Source organism: Miscanthus floridulus, chromosome 6, assembly GCF_019320115.1.
Source record: "Miscanthus floridulus cultivar M001 chromosome 6, ASM1932011v1, whole genome shotgun sequence".
Classification (NCBI taxonomy): domain Eukaryota; kingdom Viridiplantae; phylum Streptophyta; class Magnoliopsida; order Poales; family Poaceae; genus Miscanthus; species Miscanthus floridulus.
This window is the reverse complement of record NC_089585.1, coordinates 114,114,820-114,125,379: the sequence shown is the minus strand read 5'-3', so window position 1 is coordinate 114,125,379 and position 10,560 is coordinate 114,114,820. Positions and strand designations below refer to the sequence as shown.

At 46.1% G+C, this 10,560-nt stretch overlaps 1 pseudogene; it reads left to right on the top strand.

Moving 5' to 3' along the window:
• The first annotated feature begins 1,028 nt into the window (after nucleotides 1–1,028).
• Nucleotides 1,029–2,206, top strand: LOC136461052 (flavonol 3-O-glucosyltransferase UGT89B1-like; annotated as a pseudogene).
• The last annotated feature ends 8,354 nt before the right edge of the window (nucleotides 2,207–10,560 follow it).

The following is a 10,560-nucleotide window of genomic DNA, read 5'->3' as shown; positions in this document are numbered from 1 at the left end:
GGAGGAGGAGGATGAGAGCTCAGATCTGGAGAAGGACCACCTACCTCATCGGAACCGCCGTCGTCGTCCTCGTCTCCGGTGGGGAGCACGGGAGCTGGGTCGCTGGACAGCACGGAGTCGCCGTGGAGGTCGCGGAGGGGAGAGGGAGGGAGGAAGGAAGGGAGCGCGCGGGCGGGGCGGCAGCGAGCTAGGCGCGGGCGCGGTGTGCAGCCCGGGGTGCTAGCAGGCTTCGAGCACAGCGCGGTGCGGGCGGCAACGAGCGGGCGGGCGGAACGGCACGGTCGCGGAATGAGAGTGGGAAGTCATGGGCCACGTCCGGATGTGAGTTTGGGGATGGACGCCCGCACTGTATCAATATCGAATAAGAAAAGCATGAATGTAGTGGTTGTGAAATAAAGAAGAGATTAGTTCTGGCTTCAAAGGTGATTTCTGCTATATATGTATTTTCTAAAAATAATAAAACAATATGTAAATAATTGTTATTGTTTGAAAATACCAATATAATCGAAACAACCTATGAAACCAGAACTAATCTCTTACTGAAGTTGTTCACCGATCTGCCAATCTGCCATACAACCGTGACAAATGGAGTGTACAAGGACAGTCGACTGCCTTGATGTTTGTGCAAACGAATTTCAGTCCCTTGCCGATTTTTACTTCACGCTAAGCCTCGTGCTCCCTCTACCCCTAAACATGAGTTATTCTCGCATCCAAAAAGTCAACTACTTTTAACTTCAACTAAATATATTTAAAAAAATATTAATATTTATGGTACATAATTAGTAACGTTAGATAGACCGTTGTATATATTTTTATAATAAATTTATTTAAAGATATAAATATTGTACTTATTTTCTATAAACCTAATTAAAGTTGAGAAAGTTTGACCCGTATGGTTCTCGTAACGACTCTTTTTTAGGGATTCTCCAAGAGTTCCCTAATTTTTTCTCCTAAAAACTTATAGTTTGGCAACTCCTAAAAAGATATTAGAATGGAAAAAGATAGTCATCTCTAAGAGTTTCTAATAAATGTCATCTAAAAAAATCAAATTTGAGGCTACCAGGGGCCACCAAGGGCTCGAGAACACCAAGGGCTGCAGCTCGGGGCACTTCCCCGCCTTCGTCCATCCTTGGCCGAGCTACGCAGGCCCATCCTCGCGTGGGTTAAAGCGCAACACAACCCCGTCGTCGCCGTCGTCGCTGACTTCTTCTGCGGATGGGCTCAGCCGCTGGTTCGCGAGATCGACGCCGCAGGGATCGTGTTCTCGCCGTCCGGCGTCCTCGGCACCGCCGTCCCGCACTCGACCTTCCCCCGCCTGGTGAGGCACCCCGCGGAGTACGACGACGACGACGAGTTCAACGTCTCGTTCCCGGCGATTCCCGGAGAGCCGTCGTTCCAATGGCGTGAACTCTTGATGATGTACAGGAAGTACATGGCAAGCGCTCTGGACGAGCAGGTCGTCGCGTCCGTGAGGGAGAACTTCCTGTGGAACCTGAACGACAGTTGGGGTTTCGTGTTTCAGGGCGCTGGAGGGGAGGTACCTGGAGCAGCCGCTCGAGGACCTAGGCTTCAGGCGCGTCTGGGCAGTGGGCCCCGTGGCTCCGGAGGCGGACGCCGCGGGCAGGCAGCCGTCGGGCTCGCCGAACTCAGCGCGTGGCTGGACGCGTTCCCAAAAGGTTCGGTCGTGTACGTGTGCTTCGGGAGCCAGGCCGTGCTGAACCCTGCCGTAGCGGCAACGCTGGCCGAGGCGCTGGAGCGCAGCGCCGTGCCGTTCGTGTGGGCCGTGGGCGGCGCCGTGGTCCCCGACGGGTTCGAGGCGCGAGCCGCGGCGTGGTGGTGCGCGGGTGGGCGCCGCAGGTGGCGCTGCTGCGGCATCCGGCGTTGGGGTGGTTCCTGACGCGCTGCGGCTGGAACTCGACGCTGGAGGCGGTGGCCACGGGGCGCCCATGCTGGCGTGGCTCCTGGTGGCCGACCAGTTCTTCGAGGCGCGGCTGCTCGGGGACGGATACGCGCGACGGGAGCGGCGCGTAAAGTTACGTGGAAGGGGAAGGAATTTCTCAAGTCTTAAAAGATTAGGAGTAAATATTAGGAGTTGTTGCAGATGGTTTTTTTTTCTATCTTTCTAAAAAAATAAGGATTAAGAGGATGTTTAGAAAACTCTTACAGATGCTCTGATGCATATCAGTGGCATCTTTACGAGAACTGATAGCGAATACGAAGTTGCTTTTTGGTGCATGCCTACATGCCGGCAGATCATGCGGCGCACTACCGAATACCGACGCGTGGTAGACCAGGACCACCAACGTCTTTGAAGCTCCATCCATTTTAGTCATTGGTTAAGACGACACCTAAGGTGCCTAGGGTTTTCCTTATTTTTCCTGTTCATTTTTGGCCCCAACCAGCTTCGTGAATTACTAGATCCATTTGACTACTTTACGGATATTTTTTCTTTGTTTTAAAATTCTACGTCATAATCTACGTTGTGATATTGTATAAAAAACAACAACCACATGAAACATCCATAAATAATACTCCGTCCATCCTAAATTATAAGTCATTCTAATTTTTTTTAGAGTCAAAACATATTAAGTTTGGCCAAAGTTATATAATAAAATAGTAACATTTATGACACAAACTAAGTATCCTTTGATTCTTTGTTAGTTATATTTTAATATTATACTTATTTGATGTCATAAATCTTTGTAATTCTCTGTCTATAATTTTGGTCAAACTTAAGATGCTTTGACTCTCAATAATCCAAGAAGTTGAAATAACCTATAATTTAGAATGGAGTGAGTACTAACTGACGCGTAGTCCCTCGCTCCATATTTCGCGCTGAGCGGGAACCTACTTGTTGGTGACTGTCTGTGTAAGTTTGTTCCTTTAAAGCATACACCATGTTCGCTCGTTGGTTTCAGTCAGGCTTATTCAACCAGCCAACAATATTTTTCTCTCACAAAAAACCAGTATCAGCACCGACCAGCGAACACGCTCATAGTGTTCACTTTAGTTACATTTGTTTTTCAAAAGCACTAATTTTGTAGTGCGAATGAGTACGTTTTGCATTTCAAGATGGTAGGGTTGGACCACGGATGGAATGCATGCGCGCACATGAACCACGGCACGCGCGCGTGCTTGCATGTGATGTGTCATGTGTGCGCCCCTCCGATGGCTTGGCGTACGCATTGGCCGTGTGTGGATCTGGTAATAAGAGTACGCACGCCCCACCGTACCGGCCGGTCACCGGTGTGCCGCCGAGGCGCTAGCTGCTGACCGCACCTTACGGTTACTGGTAGCTGTTGTGTAGGGAGTACCGCTTGTTGCGTACGCATTAGCCGTTGAGTTGCACATAGAAATTACAACAAAAAATCATTTTAACTGATGACTTCGTCGATCTTAAAATTTGTTGCTAGTCTAGTTTCTCGGAGAACGAGTGGACCAGCGGTGGTTGCGGAGGCGGGGGCAGTGAGGCGAGGCAAGGCAGCAGTGATGCCACTGGCCAGGGAGCTGAGAGGAAGGCGTTGGACAAGAAATCGTTAGCTCGCTCGGCTCGTGGCTGGCTCGACTCGACTCGGCTCGGCTCGTTATGATAACGAGCCGAGCCGAGCCAAGATTTTAGCTCGTTAGCTATAGCGAGCCAACTCGAGCCAGCTCGCGAGCCGCTCGCGAGCTAAACGAGCCAAGCTTCCAGAAAAAAGTATCATTTAAGGTTGTTAGATGCATGAATACTATAGTTTTTTATTATACTTGTATATATATTAGCACATATTAATTTTTTTATTCGATTTAAGGTTGTTAGATGCATTTCTTTTATATTATTATTATTCTCAAACTTGAGATAAATGCAAATATTATATTTTGTGTATTTTTTTATACCTGGCTCGCGAGCTTAACAAGCCGAGCCGAGCTAGCTTTCTGGCTCGTTAGGATAACGAGCCGAGCCGAGCTAGCTCGTTATCTTAACGAGCCAGAACGAGCCGAGCCGAAACGAGCCGAGCCGGCTCGTTATCCAGTCTTAGTGGGGTATCACGTTGATTCTCCGATGAAGCAAGGTTAGTACGGGGGTAGGGTTGGAGGTAGTAGATCTTGCGACAAGGAGGCACTGCAAACGAGGCAAGCATGCAGGGCTTGTTTGGCTACCCTTATATGCATCTCAATCCACATGTGTTAAGGTAAGTAAAGGTGAAAATTAAACTAATTTACACCCTATCCACTAAACACTTCTGGATTGAGGTGGGAACAAGTGCATATAAATAAGCCCTTATGAAGGGAACGCTAACTGCAATCTGATCCGGAATCTGTACATGTGTCGATCCCATGTTCCTTTGCATGGATGTCATCTCTGCTATTTTTGGAAAGCTTTACTTATAGGAGTATTTGATATAACCTTCAAAGCTATAGCAATTGGCCCTTGCAGCGCAGGCGCAGTAGATAAGATTATCGTTGCAGATCGATCGCGGAGCTCTATGCGTACTGAAGCCATTCAAATAATAAAGCACTGGCCCACTGTGTCATATTTTTTTAACCACTGCACAGCTCTTTCTCGTTCCGAGAATAAACTGCTGTACAGCGCAGGCAAGCGAATCTGAACGCGGATCGATGTCGATGCCACGACCGATGCATGCATGAATGATCAATGGTCCATCCATCTATCCACCGGCCGGCCGCATTTTGCAGGTACCAGAGCCACCAGGGACGGCCCAGGTACGTGTTCGCTCTGACGAGATAACAAATTCAGGATGCTCGGTCTCTGGCTCTGCGGCTCGAGCAGAGACAAAGTTCCCATCGCGCGCAACGTTTACGGCTCGTGCACAATGTGGACGGCCGTCATCCGATATATGCCTGATTTTTTTTAAGTTAGCCCCATTTTATCGAAAATTCACGTTTACACCCGTGGTGGTCAAAGTCTTATCTTTGGATCATGTGGTCAGCGTCGTGATTCATGGCGCCGAAGTAACACGGCTCAGCGCCATGACCTATGGCGCCGAGGTTGGACGCCAGTGTTTGCATAGATGCTAGCGTGTCATCGATGTGGCAGACGAACCTTGGCACCACAGCATACGGCGCCACAGGCTATGGCGCCGAGCTCCAGCTCAAATTGCCACAGCCAGTTTTCTGGCCGAGGCTAGTTCCTCTTCTCTCTCGGTTTCTCCCTCTCCCCAATCCTTCCAACCTTCTTTAACTGACACGTTCTCAAGGAGCGGGATCTCATTGGTGTTCTCACCCGCAACTAGATCTGCATAGCCGTCGCCACTGCCCTCTTCACCGTGGCCCGTGTGGATCTGAGAGAGAGAGAGAGAGAGAGAGAGAGAGAGAGAGAGAGAGTTGATGAGGGAAAGAGGGGGAGAGGAAGTGGGAACTTACCAGCAGTCTTGTCGATGTCGCGGTTTCGCATCTTGGTGCGACTGCCGGTGTGTGAGCTCGAATCTAGACTCGGCCTGCTGCCGTTGGAGGTGAGCCTGAGACCTTCCCTGGCCCGCTGCTTCCTCGCATATCCGCATGAGTGCAGACTCCTTGCCACGTCGGGCGCCACTACGCGTGCTTGGGCACTTCCACGTGCTACTTGAGATCCTGTCCTATCCGCCGATCCGCCGACTGGAGAGAGAGAGAGAGAGAGAGAGAGAGAGAGAGAGAGAGAGAGAGAGAGAGAGAGAGCGCATGAGTGCAGACTCCTTGCCACGTCGGGCGCCACTACGCGTGCTTCGGCACTTCCACGTGCTACTTGAGATCCTATCCTATCCGCCGATCCGCCGACTGGAGAGAGAGAGAGAGAGAGAGAGAGAGAGAGAGAGAGAGAGAGAGAGAGAGAGAGAGAGAGAGAGAGAGAGAGAGCGAGGGCCGCCGCCGGTTCGCTTGCTCAGGATACAAAGGGATGAGTGAGAGAGATAGAGAGTACGACGACAATGGAAAGCTAGGGTTTCCTCTTTCGCATTTACAGAGACATGCCTTTAAGGGGTGTGTCTCTCTGTAAATAGTCCCCGTTTACTATACGGTTTTTTTAAAGGCCTGTCTTTATTAATTGATTTTACATAGACATGTACTTCCTCCGTACTAAAAAATAAAGTCGTTTTGGACAAGGCTTGTGTCAAACATTGGGAATATAAATCATGAATAACTTTTAAGTTGTTGAGCTTGGAAATGTGAAAGCCATATAGATAGATTTGTCTTGAAAAATACTTTCATAAAAATATACATATATCACTTTTTGATAAATATTTTTATAAAAACAAAGAGTCAAAGTAATAATTTGGAGACCGTATCGCTGTCCAAAACGACTTTATTTTTAAGTATGGAGGGAGTATTTCTAAGTAGCCCTATAAATAGGTTGCTCACCTCTGGAAATCGCTACACATTTTTTTAGGCAAGGATACTTTGTGTCGACCACTGTTATTAATTGATTTTACATAGACAGGTGTTTCTAAGTAGCCCAATAAATAGGTTGCTCACCTCTGAAAATCGCTACACATTTTTTAAGGCAAGGATACTTTGTGTCGACCACTGTTAATCAAATCGCTTGTGTCCCAAAATCGATCCTTTAGTAGCTTAGTGAGCGTATGTATGTGCAAGTTAGTTAGCTTGATCACAAGCCTGAAACTGACTCGCTCCTAGTCATAGCTAGCGGGTCGATCCCATGGAAATGACCGAATTAATTGGACGAGCCCAGGTGACCAGGGAAGGGATGTCATGGTCCCGTATGTAATAGCTTAGCAGGTCACCGTGCCGTGTAGTACCCTTGCTGCAACGGATAACTTGGCCTTGTGCACTGCGTTCGCGGCGCACGCCCCGGCTAATCCCAGCACAAAAAGTGTCAAGAGTACAGATGATATACAATTGTACAAACCCTAGCTACCCTGCCTATGCTATGCTATGCTATGCTATGGTCCTTGGTGCTGTGAGCATCAGCATCAGCATCGAATGCAAGACACAACATCGGTTTTTCGACATATATATTCCTCCGTATGCCCGCTCATAGGACCACCTAGCTTTTTTTCAAGTTTAAAATCCTGCCAAAATTTAGCTCCTCCCATTTTGAACTTTAACCCTTGCTGCTATATAACGTTAACTGGTCGAGATGCCTTGTTGCTTTGCTTCTCAGCTTCTAATACTACTGCTCTATATATGAGGAGCTCCCGTGCTCTCACCCTCCCCACCCCGGCCCCTCACTCTTATCCTGTGATACCGTATAGTGACTATGCCTTCTATAGTAGCTAAGACCATGTACATCGATGCGGTGTATTTGTGCACCTTAAGCAGCTGAAGCTGCCAGCATGATCTGATCTTTCTTTTACTGGCAAACTTTGGGTGTGCCTAAGATCCAGATCGTGCTGCGCAGTTTCACCTGCTAATTGGAGCACAGAAAAATTAGACGGCGCGCCCTTAATTTCTACTCTACCCTGTGAATTTTTCTTCTGTCGTCCCACAGAAAAATAAACAACGGCCATGAGCCTGCTTATTATGTACAAGGTAGATCAAATGATCTAACACGGCTTGCGCTTGCGGATAAAAAATGCATAGCGAGAGAAAATCTCAGCGGCGAAAGATCAGTGTCCACTATATTGATGTCAGGTGAGTCATTTGGGCCTTCGATGTGGTTCACTGGTAATGTTGCTCTCTGTCCTCACAGCCTCAATCACCAGATGTACATGTTTGTTGTCCCAGTACTTTAAGAGCGTGGCACATTTCTGCATGATTTTTGGTAATTGTTGTCACTGTGTATAGTTTCCCTGTCGTTGCTGTTTGCTTCTGAATTCTGATTATTTCTTTTTTTAGTCCCTTTCTTTTCACTTCAATGCACCTCTTTGTTTTTATTCTCAGTTGATCTGCAATTCCGTTATGCATTTTCATTAACCAAATGTGTTAGATCTGGGTTATTTGATTTATGCACTCTTCTTATGTTTGTCTCTCCCATCAAGAAATTAGAGAATTTAATTCCAACCATGTATACAGAAACTTTTTTACGAAGTAAAACATATATCTCTACTAGACTAGATCTTTTGGCGAGAAGGATAACTTCATTGATCTATGATCCAGTGCTACTCAAGACACCTAACCAACTCAACTAGAGGCCATTTTCGCTTTCAAATTACTCTTTGTAGGTATATATATACCCCTCTTTCAGTTTCAACCTCATCAAATATAAAAAACATGAGATCTTGCTTAGTTGAGGTTAAAACAAGACACCCTGATCAGGCTATCCGCCTCTTTGTTTGCTGTTCTTAACTTGTTCATGATCTTTGTGATAACATGTAGAGCATGAGTCTATAGCTATAACTTGGATTTGATTCATGTGATTAATTAATCTTCCGATCCAAAAACTTTTTGGTCTTACTACATTCCTCAAAACAACTTTTTTCATCTTACTATTCATCTTTTATATGTACTATTCATTTCATTTTTTTAGATAATATGTACTATTCATTTCATACATGGGAAAATTTCTACTAGCAGCTAGCCTAGCAGGTATACGAAATTCCATTCTTATTTCCTGGTAATACTTAGCTTGGCGATGATTTTCAGGATTATTCTCATGTGAATGAACCTACAAATGGTACACTTAACACAACGTCCTAATTAACTATACATGCATTCAAATACGAAAGACAAAAGCCTCCTAAGGGATTGCTTGGATGAATCTATATTCCTTCACAATAAATGTGGATTGAAGAGGGAAATGAAGTAATTTACCCATAAGTCCCTCCTAAGTCCTAATCCATTCCAGTCATCATGGGAATCAGCTTATCCAAATAAGCATGCATGGTACAATTGATACGAGGGTGTTCTCAGGTAGTGCCACCACCATCTTGGCCTCCTGTACTTCCTAAACTCTTATAACTGCAGTAAGAGTGACGAGTGACGACGAGAATGTGCACGATCTGGCGGTCATCTTGTAGATCTAGTACTCTCCCTCTATCCCAAATTATAAGTTATTCTAAAAATCTTGAAGAGTCAAAGGATCTCAAGTTTGACCAAATTTATATGATAAAATAATAATATTATGGTTCCAACTAAGTATCATTAGATTCTTCATTAATTATATTTTTCATAGTATTACCTATTTGATGTTATAAATCTTTTTAATTTTCTCTATAATTTTAATCAAACTTGAGATGCTTTGACTCTCCAAGATTCTTAGAATGACTTATAATTTAGAATGTATGGAGTAGTTTTATTAGAACCTTGAGGCCCCAACTAATTTTCTAGAGGGTGGTTTCATCCTTTGGTGGTTAGGGGTTTTCCCCGTGTCCAAAGGTGACGATGATGTGCCTTATTATTAATTTGTCACTGTGACAACCATTCTAGTATGGTTTCATTTTAGAGGTCAACCCTTCCTGTATTCTCGTGCGTTTGAGGGAAGGAAGCAACACATGATAATAGAAGTGATGGTTTGCAAAGATTGATGGAATGGCACAAGGCAAAGGCTGCCAGCTCTATGTTATATCTAGCTGTTTATTGTTAGTTCTTAGGATAGTCTAGAGTAGATCCAGTGGCTTGAGTCCTTTTCAATTCAGATAAAAGTCTAGATCCGACCTAGAAACTGAACTAGAGAGAAGGAACTAGAGAGAGAGGCGTGCAGAGGTAGTCGGTGGGCTTGGTGGAGGAGCTCGCCATGGCGACGGTGAGGTCGGTGAAGAGGGTTGAGCGTAGTGCAGGACGGTGGCGTCCCAGCGGCGGCGAGGCGGCAGTGGGGCTTCCCGTCGCTGGCAGCGCCTCCCTGGATCGGTTAGGGTTGTGGGTGGGGTTGCTAGCGGCGCAGTCAACCTCGTACCGAGTGCCCCGGCCTCCACCTCCTTTTATATGGCGTTGTGCGACGGGGGCCCACCAATCATGGCTCGGTTGGGCACCCCTTATCAGGGAGCGGATCAAGGCCCCGACTCGGTCAAATGACTGAGCCGGGAGGAGATCAACCTAACATATTCCCCCTTGATCTCACTTTTCGACTTGAACGTAAAAATATTTTATCTTTTCTCATTCCATCACAGATTAGTGCATAGAGCATGCCTCGCCACAACAGTTAGTACCATTGGATTAACAGCTACAATACACCTCTCTGTTTTGAAACAAATTCTCAACTAGGCCTTTATTATCCAGTAATCATAGGCTTTTCCATAAACCCATGCCGGCTAAGTGTTCTCTGAACACATTGGGCAGTAAGCCTTTTGTAAGCGGATCCGCAAGCATTTTCTTTGTACTCGAGACTAATAGAATAATCCCGGACTTTGTCTTTCACAACATAAAACTTTATGTCAATGTGTTTGACAACACCACTTAACTTATTGTTGTGAGCATAACATACTGCCGACTCATTGTCGCAGTACAACTTGAGTGGCTTATGAATGTCATCGACCACTTTCAACCCGGACATTAATTTCTTTAGCCAGCTCACCTGCCCCTTGGCCTCATAACACTGTACAAACTCAGCATACATCATGGACGATGCAGTGATGGTTTGCTTGGAGCTTTTTCACGATATAGCCCCCCCCCTGCGAGAGTAAATACATAGCCTGATGTGAATTTTCTATCATCTACATCTCCCACAAAATATGAATCTGAATACCCATC